The sequence below is a fragment of the Lolium perenne genome, chromosome 3 (genome assembly GCF_019359855.2).
Source record: "Lolium perenne isolate Kyuss_39 chromosome 3, Kyuss_2.0, whole genome shotgun sequence".
NCBI lineage: Eukaryota > Viridiplantae > Streptophyta > Magnoliopsida > Poales > Poaceae > Lolium > Lolium perenne.
The window spans coordinates 184,475,324-184,486,384 of record NC_067246.2 but is presented as its reverse complement, the minus strand read 5'-3'; positions in this window follow the sequence as shown (position 1 = coordinate 184,486,384).

The following is an 11,061-nucleotide window of genomic DNA, read 5'->3' as shown; positions in this document are numbered from 1 at the left end:
TAGCAGCATCGGGAGAATATATGTTTCGCCGTCCCTTGAGTTTGCTTGCAAAGTGGGCAAAACCCATAATTGTCCAAACCCCTTCTCTCTAGACGATATGCCATCCAAATCCTATTGCGGATGGCCAACCAAGCGAAGAACTTTCTCTTTGTAGGGGCCCAAACATTCCACGCCATCTTGTTCATATTTGTTAGTCTGGCTCCAAAGAATTGTGCATGGTAAGCGGAGGTCGTTGTGTAATCCCCATTTCAAGTGAGGTTCGAAGTGATGGAGTCTTGTCCATCCTCATCAAGTTGAGAGGCATTTAGTTGCAACCAAAGCCGAATGTACTCATGAATGTGACGAACGGTCAATTTGGTGTCCATTTTGATTTTGGCAATCGAAGCGTTATTTGGAAGCACATGCTTGACTTTCCATCTCTTCCTCTTGGAGGCCTCATAGATGAGCGGTGCAATGTTTTTGAGCTTTTTTCCGTTGAGCCACGGGGAATCCCAAAAAGGAGATATCTCTCCATTGCCAATCGTCATAGTGGTGGATACGTAGAACAAGTCCATATCTACCTCATCACAAGGGGTGTCTGAAAGGACACAAATGTCGCCTAGAGGGGGGTGAATAGGCGAATTAAAACTTTTACGAAATGGGCTTAACAAATGCGGAATAAAACTAGCATTTACTTTGTCAAGCCCAAAGCCTATATACTATGGTTCACCTATGTGCACCAACAACTTATTCTAAGCAATGGTTCACCTATGTGCACCAACAACTTATGCTAAGCAATGCAAGCAACTTATGTGATAGCAAGATATATGTATAACTTCAAGCACGATGGCTATCACAAGGTAAAGTGCATAAGTAAATAGCTCGGGTATAGAGATAACCGAGGCACGCGGGAGACGAAGATTTATCCCGAAGTTCACACTCTTGCGAGTGCTAATCTCCGTTGGAGAGGTGCGGTGGCTTAGTGCTCCCGAACGCCACAAGAGGCTCACCTTGAGGTGTGGTTGCTCGATGCAGACCAACACCACAGAGGCCTCACCCCAATATGCGGTACTCACACCACACACCGAACTCCACAAAGGCGCCTCACCTTATTCTCCGGTGACCCTCGCCACAAAGGCCTAGGTCACGGTTCCACTAAGGGATTTCCTTCGAGGCGGAAACCGGGCCTTACACAAATATTGGGGCACACATCCACAACTTTATTGGAGGCTCCCAACAAATCGCCACAAAGTCCTAGAATCCGTCTAGGGTTCCAAGAACCCAAGAGTAACAACCTTCTTGTTTTCACCACCACGAATCACCGTGGAGAACTCAAACCGATGCACCAAATGCAATGGCAAGAACTCCACAAAGATGCTCAAGTCCTTCTCTCAAATTCCAACAAAGCTACAAAAGCTATTGGGGGAATAAGAGAGGAAGAACAAAGGAATTCACAAAGAACACCAAGATCAAGATCTAGAGAGTTCCACTCACAAAAAGATGGATTTGATTGGTAGAAATGTAGATCTAGATCTCCTCTCTCTTTTCCCTCAAATGGGGGCAAAATCATGGAGGGATTGAGAGATAGATCAAGCTTCTCTAGTTCAACAATGGAGGAGAGAGAGAGTGAGAGAAGCACCAGCCCAAGGAGGAAGAAGGGGGTATTTATACCCCCCAAGAAAATCCAGCCGTTGGGGAACTTTTGGGGCCGGAAAATCCGGCCTGAGTTGGGGCCGGAAAATCCGGCCCCCTCGAAAAATCCGGCCCTGGAGAAAAACCGGCGAAAAGTCCGGCCCCATGCCAGGGAAGTACTGAGCCGCGTCGCCTCTGGTCCTTAGCCAAAAAATGGGGGCCGGATATTTTGCAAATATCCGGCCCGGATTATCCGGCCCAAAATGTCCGGCCTGGGGAACTTCCGGTCAAAAGTCCAGCCAAATATCTGGGGCAGTACTGAGTCGAAACGCCTCGAGTCCTTAGCCAAATTTTAGGGGCCGGATATTTTGCAAATATCCGGCCCGGAAAATCCAGCATGCTGATATAAACATGCTACCTTGTAAAATCCAAAACTTAATATTGGTAGCTCCGAATAGAGTGAAACCAATTTTGTTGGAAAATATGGAAACTAGTGGGGGTGATTTTCTATTATTTTTAGAGGTGCAACACCTCAACATGAGAAACTGAGAAAATCACCAAACTCAAAAACGCAACAAGTGATCTATGCAAAATCCGTTTCCGATGAACTAGAGCTTGTCATAAGAATAAGCACAAGCTCTAAAACATCACATGGACAAGACCCAAATAACAACCAAGAAAGGTGATGCACCAAACTCGAAAACGCAACAAGTGATTTATGCGAAATCCGTTTTCGATGAACTAGAGCTTGTCATGAGAATAAGCACAAGCTCTAAAACATCACATGATACGATCCAAATAACAACCAAGAAAGATGATGCAAGGATGCAAAGGTTTGAGCTCTCTCCGAACGATACGATCGAGTTACTCACTCGAGAGCCCTCTTGTTAGTACGGCAACTAAACGGTCTCCAACTACACCATGAGACCGGTGAGAAAGAAATCCTATCAAGAGCAAACCTTATACTTGCGCATTCCACTTGATCTCGATGATGACGATCTTGACCTCAACAAGATGGACCTCCTTTCTTGATTGTGCTTGCTTGACGAAGTCTTGTGGATTGCTCCCCCATAATCCACCATGGGAGAGCTTCTTCTTCGGCGCATCTTCACATATCCATGATCACCATATAGATGGCAAGACTCAAGCAAAAGGATCTCTTCGAGATGGCTCATCTTGAACTTGCACTTCATTTCGTTGATGTCTTGAAGTTAACCTTGAGAGCTCACTTCATCTTGAACTTGCACTTCATTTCTTCATGGCAAGCTTCAAGCATATGATCTCTTCACGTTGGCTCATCTTGAACTTGCACTTCATTTCATTGATGTCTTGAAGTTAACCTTGAGAGCTCACTTCATCTTCATCTTCATCTTCAAGACATACTTGACACTTGATCTTCTTCATTTGCTTCTTGTTGCAATCTTGAAGCAACATATGTTTCAAGCATTGCCTATGAACAACTCCTACAAATATAACTCAATGCAAACATTAGTTCATAGGGATTGTCATTAATTACCAAAACCACACATGGGGGCTCCATGCACTTTCAGTGTCCATGCCCACCCAAAGCTTACCTAGATCCCTCCATTCAAACCAAGACCATCTCAAACGAAGAGCACTTCCAAATTTATCAACATGTAGGATGCCCAAACCACCAACCTTCTTTGGTCTATAAACCGCTTCCCAGTTCAATTTACACTTCCCCCGGTAACTGATAACGCGTGAAGCACACGTCCGTTGGGAACCCCAAGAGGAAGGTGTGATGCGTACAACAGAAAGTTTTCCCTCAGTAAGAAACCAAGGTTATCGAACCAGTAGGAGATGAAGGCCACGTGAAGGTTGTTGGTGAAGGAGTGTAGTGCGGCGCAACACCAAGGATTCCGGCGCCAACGTGGAACCTGCACAACACAATTAAAATACTTTGCCCCAAATTAACAGTGAGGTTATCAATCTCACCGGCTTGCTGTAAACAAAGGATTAAACGTATGGTGTGGAGAATGATGTTTGTTTGCAAAGAACAGCAGAGAACAATGATTGCAGTAGATTGTATTTCAGCTATAAAAGAATGGACCGGGGTCCACAGTTCACTAGTGGTGTCTCTCCAATAAGAAATAGCATGTTGGGTGAACAAATTACAGTTGGGCAATTGACAAATAGAGAGGGCATAACAATGCACATACATATCATGATGACTAATATGAGATTTACTTAGGGCATTACGACAAGGAACATAGACCGCTATCCAGCATGCATCTATGCCTAAAAAGTCCACCGTCGGGTTAGCATCCGCGCCCCTTCCAGTATTAAGTTGCAAACAACAGACAATTGCATTAAGTACTGTGCGTAATGTAAACAATACAAATATCCTTAGACAAAGCATCGTTGTTTTATCCCTAGTGGCAACAGCGCATCCATAACCTTAGAACTTTCTGTCACTGTCCCAGATTCAATGGAGGCATGAACCCACTATCGAGCATAAATACTCCCTCTTGGAGTCACAAGTATCAACTTGGCCAGAGCCTCTACTAGCAACAGAGAGCATGCAAGATCATAAACAACACATATATGATAGATCAATAATCAACTTGACATAGTATTCCATATTCATCGGATCCCAACAAACACAACATGTAGCATTACAAATAGATGATCTTGATCATGATAGGCAGCTCACAAGATCTAAACATGATAGCACAAGAGGAGAAGACAACCATCTAGCTACTGCTATGGACCCATAGTCCAAGGATGAACTACTCACGCATCAGTCCGGAGGCGGGCATGGTGATGTAGAGTCCTCCGGGTGATGATTCCCCTCTCCGGCAGGGTGCCGGAGGCGATCTCCTGAATCCCCCGAGATGGGATTGACGGCGGCGGTGTCTCAGTATGTTTTCTCGTATCGTGGCTCTCGGTAATAGGGTTTTCGCGACGGAGAGATTAAATAGGCGAAGGGGCAGAGTCGCGAGGCGCTCGAGGGGCCCACCCCATAGGGCGGCGCGCCCCCCCTCTTGGCCGCGCCGCCAGGGGGTGTGGGGCCCCCTCGGCTCCTCTCCGTCTCTCCTTCGGTGTTCTGGAACAATCCGTGGAAAATAAGGCCGTGGGCTTTTTTTCGTCCAATTCCGAGAATATTTCATGTGTAGGATTTCTGAAACCAAAAACAGCAGAAAGAACTGGCGCTTCGGCATCTTGTTAATAGGTTAGTGCCGGAAAATGCATAATAATGATATAAAGTGTATATAAAACATGTGAGTATTATCATAAAACTAGCATGGAACATAAGAAATTATAGATACGTTTGAGACGTATCAAGCATCCCCAAGCTCAGTTCCTACTCGCCCTCGAGTAGGTAAACGATAACAAGGATAATTTCTGAAGTGACATGCTACTATCATAATCTTGATCAATACTATTGTAAAGCATATGAGATGAATGAAGTGATTCAAAGCAATGGTAAATACAATGGAATCATATAGCAAAGACTTTTCATGAATAGTACTTTCAAGACAAGCATCAATAAGTCTTGCATAAGAGTTAACTCTTAAAGCAACAAATTCTTAATAGAAGATTTTGAAGCAATACAAAGGAAGATATAAGTTTCAGCAGTTGCTTTCAACTTCAACATGTATATCTCATGGATAATTATCAACACAAAGTAGTATGATGAATGCAAATAAGCAAGTATGTAAGAATCAATGCACACAGTTGACACAAGTGTTTGCTTTTAAGATAGAAAGAAGTAGGTAAACTGACTCAACATAAAGTAAAAGAAAGGCCCTTCGCAGAGGGAAGCAGGGATTACTTATGTGCTAGAGCTTTTTATTTTTAAAACATGGAAACAATTTTTTCAATGGTAGTAATAATTCATATGTGTTATGCATAAAATATCCTATAAGTTGCAAGCCTCATGCATCGAATACCAATAGTGCTCGCACCTTGTCCTAATTAGCTTGGATTTCCATGGATTATCATTGCATTACATATGTTTCAACCAAGTATCACAAAGGGGTACCTCTATGCCGCCTGTACAAAGGTCCAAGGAGATAGATCGCATTTGATTTCTCGTTTTTGATAGATCTCAACTCGAGGACATCCATACCAGAACAACATAGAAAACAGATAATGGACTCCTCTTTAATGCTTAAAGCATTCAACAACAGATAATATTCTCGGAAGAGATTGAGGATTAATGTCCAAACTGAAACTTCCACCATGATACATGGCTTTGGTTGGCGGCCCAATGTTCTTCTCTAACAATATGCATACTCAAACCATTTAATCACGACAAATCACCCTTACTTCAGACAAGACGAACATGCATAGCAACTCACATGATATTCAACAAAAGTGTAACAGTTGATGGTGTCCCCAGAAACGTGGTTACCGCTCAACAAGCAACTTATAAGAAATAAGATTCATAAACTACATATTCTTTACCACAATAGTTTTTAAGCTACTTTCCCATGAGCTATATATTGCAAAGACAAGGAATGAAATTTTAAAGGTAGCACGCAAGCAATTTACTTTGGAATGGCAGAGAAATACCACATAGTAGATAGTTATGGTGGACACAAATGGCATAGGTTTTGGCTCAAGGTTTTGGATGCACGAGAAGCATTCCCTCTCAGTACAAGGCTTTGGCTAGCAAGGTTGATTGAAGCAAACACAAGTATGAAACGGTATAGTAAAACTTACATAAGAACATATTGCAAGCATTATAAGACTCTACACTGTCTTCCTTGTTGTTCAAACACTTTTACCAGAAAATATCTAGACTTTTAGAGAGACCAATCACGAAAACTAAATTTCAACAAGCTCTACAGTAATTCTTGACTAATAGGTTTAGACTGCATGATGCAAGAGCTTAAACATGATCTATTTGAGAGCTCAAAACAACTGCTAAGTATCAAATTATTCAAGACCATATACCAATTACCACATGAAGCATTTTCTGTTTCCAACCAAATAGCAATGAACGAAGCGGTTTTCAACCTTCGCCATGAACATTAAAAGTAAAGCTAAGAACACCAGTGTTCATATGAACAAGCGGAGCGTGTCTCTCTCCCACACAAGGAATGCTAGGATCCGAGTCTATTCAAACAAAAACAAAATAAAAACATACAGAAGTTCCAAGTAAAGCACATAAGATGTGACGGAATAAAAATATAGTTTCACTAGAGGTGACCTGATAAGTTGTCGATGAAGAAGGGGATGCCTTGGGCATCCCCAAGCTTAGATGCTTGAGTCTTCTTGAAATATGCAGGGATGAACTACGGGGGCATCCCCAAGCTTAGACTTTTCACTCTTCTTGATCATATTATATCATCCTCCTCTCTTGACCCTTGAAAACTTCATCCACACCAAACTCAAAACAATCTCATTAGAGGGTTAGTGCATAATCAAAAATTCACATGTTCAGAGAGGACACAATCATTCCTAACACTTCTGGACATTACCCAAAGCTACTGAAAGTTAATGGAACAAAGAAATCCATTCAAACACAGTAAAGGAGGCAATGCGAAATAAAAGGCAAAATCTGTCAAAACAGAACAGTCCGTAAATACGAATTTTTACGAGGTACTTAACATGATCAGATGAAGAAGCTCAAATTTAACGAAAGTTGCGTACATATCTGAGGATTACTCATGATTTTTCGCAGATTTTTCTGAGTTTCCTACACAGAGATCTACTCAAATTCGTGACAGCTAGAAATCTGTTTCTGCGCAGAAATCCAAATCTAGTATCAACCTTACTATCAAAGACTTTACTTGTCACAACAATGCAATAAAGGAAAGATAAGGAGAGGTTGCTACAGTAGTAACAACTTCCAAGACACAAATATAAAACAAAAATTGCAGATATAAAATAATGGGTTGTCTCCCATAAGCGCTTTTCTTTAACGCCTTTCAGCTAGGCGCAGAAAGTGTAAATAAAGTAACATCAAGAGATGAAGCATTAACATCATAATTTGTTCTAATAATAGAATAAAAAGACAACTTCATTCTCTTTCTAGGGAAGTGTTCCATACCTTTCTTAAGAGGGAATTGATACTTAATATTACCTTCCTTCATATCAATAATAGCACCAACAGTTCGAAGAAAGGGTCTTCCCAAAATAATAGGACAAGATGCATTGCATTCAATATCCAAGACAACAAAATCAACGGGGACAAGGTTATTGTTAACTGTAATGTGAACATTATCAATCCTCCCCAAAGGTTTCTTTATAGAATTATCAGCAAGATTAACATCCAAATAACAATATTTCAATGGTGGCAAGTCAAGCATATCATAGAGTTTCTTAGGCATAACAGAAATACTTGCACCAAGATCACATAAAGCATTACAATCAAAATTATTGACCTTCATTTTAATGATAGGCTCCCAACCATCTTCCAACTTCCTAGGAATAGAAGTTTCAAGTTTTAATTTCTCTTCTCTAGCTTTAATGAGAGCATTTGTGATATGTTTTGTAAAGGCCAAGTTTATAGCACTAGCATTAGGACTTCTAGCAAGTTTTTGCAAGAACTTAATAACTTCAGAGATACGAAAATTATCAAAATCTAAACCATTATGATCTAAAGCAATGGGATCATTGTCCCCAATATTCTGAAAAATTTCAGCACTTTTATCACAAACAGTTTCAGCAGTTTCAGGCAATTTTGCACGCTTTGTATTAGGGGTAGAAACATTGCCAACACCAGTTATTTTACCATTGATAGTAAGAGGTTTAGCAACATGTGAAACATCAACATTACTAGTGGTGGTAATAGTCCAAACTTTAGCTACATTATTCTCTTTAGCAAGTTTTTCTTCTCTTTCCCACCTAGCATGCAATTCAGCCATCAATCTAATATTTTCATTAATTCGAACTTGGATAGCGTTTGCTGTAGCAAATGACTTAATATATTTAGTTTCATTAGGCATAACTTTCAATTTTAAAAGATCAACATCAGCAGCAAGACTATCAACCTTAGAAGCAAGAACATCAATTTTACCAAGCTTTTCTTCAACAGATTTGTTAAAAGCAGTTTGTGTACTAATAAATTCTTTAAGCATGACTTCAAGACCAGAGGGTACACTCCTACTATTGTTGTAAGAATTACCATAAGAATTACCATAACCATTACCATTATTAGAAGGGTATGACCTATAGTTGTTACCAAAATTATTCCTATAAGCATTGTTGTTGAAATTATTATTTTGAATGAAGTTCACATCAACATGCTCTTCTTGAGCAACCAATGAAGCTAAAGGAACATTATTAGGATCAACATTAGATCTACCATTAACAAGCATAGACATAATAACATCAATCTTATCACTCAAGGAGGAGGTTTCTTCAACATAATTTACCTTCTTACCTTGTGGAGTCCTTTCAGTGTGCCATTCAGAGTAGTTGATCATCATATTATCAAGAAGCTTTGTCGTGGCACCCAAAGTGATGGACATAAAAGTACCTCCAGCAGCTGAATCCAATAGGTTCCTCGAAGAAAAATTCAGTCCTGCATAAAAGGTTTGGATGATCATCCAAGTAGTCAGTCCATGGGTAGGGCAATTCTTTACCAAAGATTTCATTCTTTCCCATGCTTGGGCAACATGTTCATTATCCAATTGCTTAAAATTCATAATGCTACTTCTCAAAGATATAATTTTAGCAGGAGGATAATATCTACCAATGAAAGCATCTTTACATTTAGTCCATGAATCAATACTATTTTTAGGCAAAGATAGCAACCAATCTTTAGCTCTTCCTCTTAAGGAGAAAGGAAAAAAAAATCAGTTTTATAATGTCCCCATCTACATCCTTATACTTTTGCATTTCACAAAGTTCAACAAAATTATTAAGATGGGCAGCAACATCATCAGAACTAACACCAGAAAATTGCTCTCTCATAACAAGATTTAGTAAAGTAGGTTTAATTTCATAAAATTCCGCTGTAGCAGCAGGTGGCGCAATAGGTGTGCATATGAAATCATTATTATTTGTGCTAGTGAAGTCACACAACTTAGTGTTCTCAGGAGTATTCATTTTAACAGTAGTAAAAATAAGTAAAGCAAACTAAATTAAGTAAAGTAAAACAAGTAACTAGTTTTTTGTGTTTTTGGATATAAAGAAAGCAAACAAAGCAGAAAATAAAATAAAGTAAAGAGATTGGATGTGAGAGACTCCCCTTGCAGCGTGTCTTGATCTCCCCGGCAACGGCGCCAGAAAAAGAGCTGTTGCCGTGGGAGTTGGCAATCTCTGGGGTGTAACTTTTCTTCAGATCCCCGGCAACGGTGCCAGAAAAAGAGCTTGATAAAGCACACGTCTGTTGGGAACCTCAGGAGGAAGGTATGATGCGTACAACAGCAAGTTTTCCCTCAGTAAGAAACCAAGGTTATCGAACCAGTAGGAGATGAAGGCCACGTGAAGGTTGTTGGTGAAGGAGTGTAGTGCGGCGCAACACCAGGGATTCCGGCGCCAACGTGGAACCTGCACAACACAATCAAAATACTTTGCCCCAACTTAACAGTGAGGTTGTCAATCTCACCGGCTTGCTGTAAACAAAGGATTAAACGTATGGTGTGGAGAATGATGTTTGTTTGCAAAGAACAGCAGAGAACAATGATTGCAGTAGATTGTATTCAGATGTAAAAGAATGGACCGGGGTCCACAGTTCACTAGTGGTGTCTCTCCAATAAGAAATAGCATGTTGGGTGAACAAATTATAGTTTTGCAATTGACAAATAGAGAGGGCATAACAATGCACATACATACCATGATGACTAATATGAGATTTACTTAGGGCATTACGACAAGGAACATAGACCGCTATCCAACATGCATCTATGCCTAAAAAGTCCACCTTCGGGTTAGCATCCGCACCCCTTCCAGTATTAAGTTGCAAACAACAGATAATTGCATTAAGTACTGTGCGTAATGTAAACAATACAAATATCCTTAGACAAAGCATCGTTGTTTTATCCCTAGTGGCAACAGCACATCTATAACCTTAGAACTTTCTGTCACTGTCCCAGATTCAATGGAGGCATGAACCCACTATCGAGCATAAATACTCCCTCTTGGAGTCACAAGTATCAACTTGGCCAGAGCCTCTACTAGCAACGGAGAGCATGCAAGATCATAAATAACACATATATGATAGATCAATAATCAACTTGACATAGTATTCCATATTCATTGGATCCCAACAAACACAACATGTTGCATTACAAATAGATGATCTTGATCATGATAGGCAGCTCACAAGATCTAAACATGATAGCACAAGAGGAGAAGACAACCATCTAGCTACTGCTATGGACCCATAGTCTAAGGATGAACTACTCACGCATCAGTCCGGAGGCGGGCATGGTGATGTATACTCCTCCGGGTGATGATTCCCCTCTCCGGCAGGGTGCCGGAGGAGATCTCCTGAATCCCCCGAGATGGGATTGACGGCGGCGGCGTCTC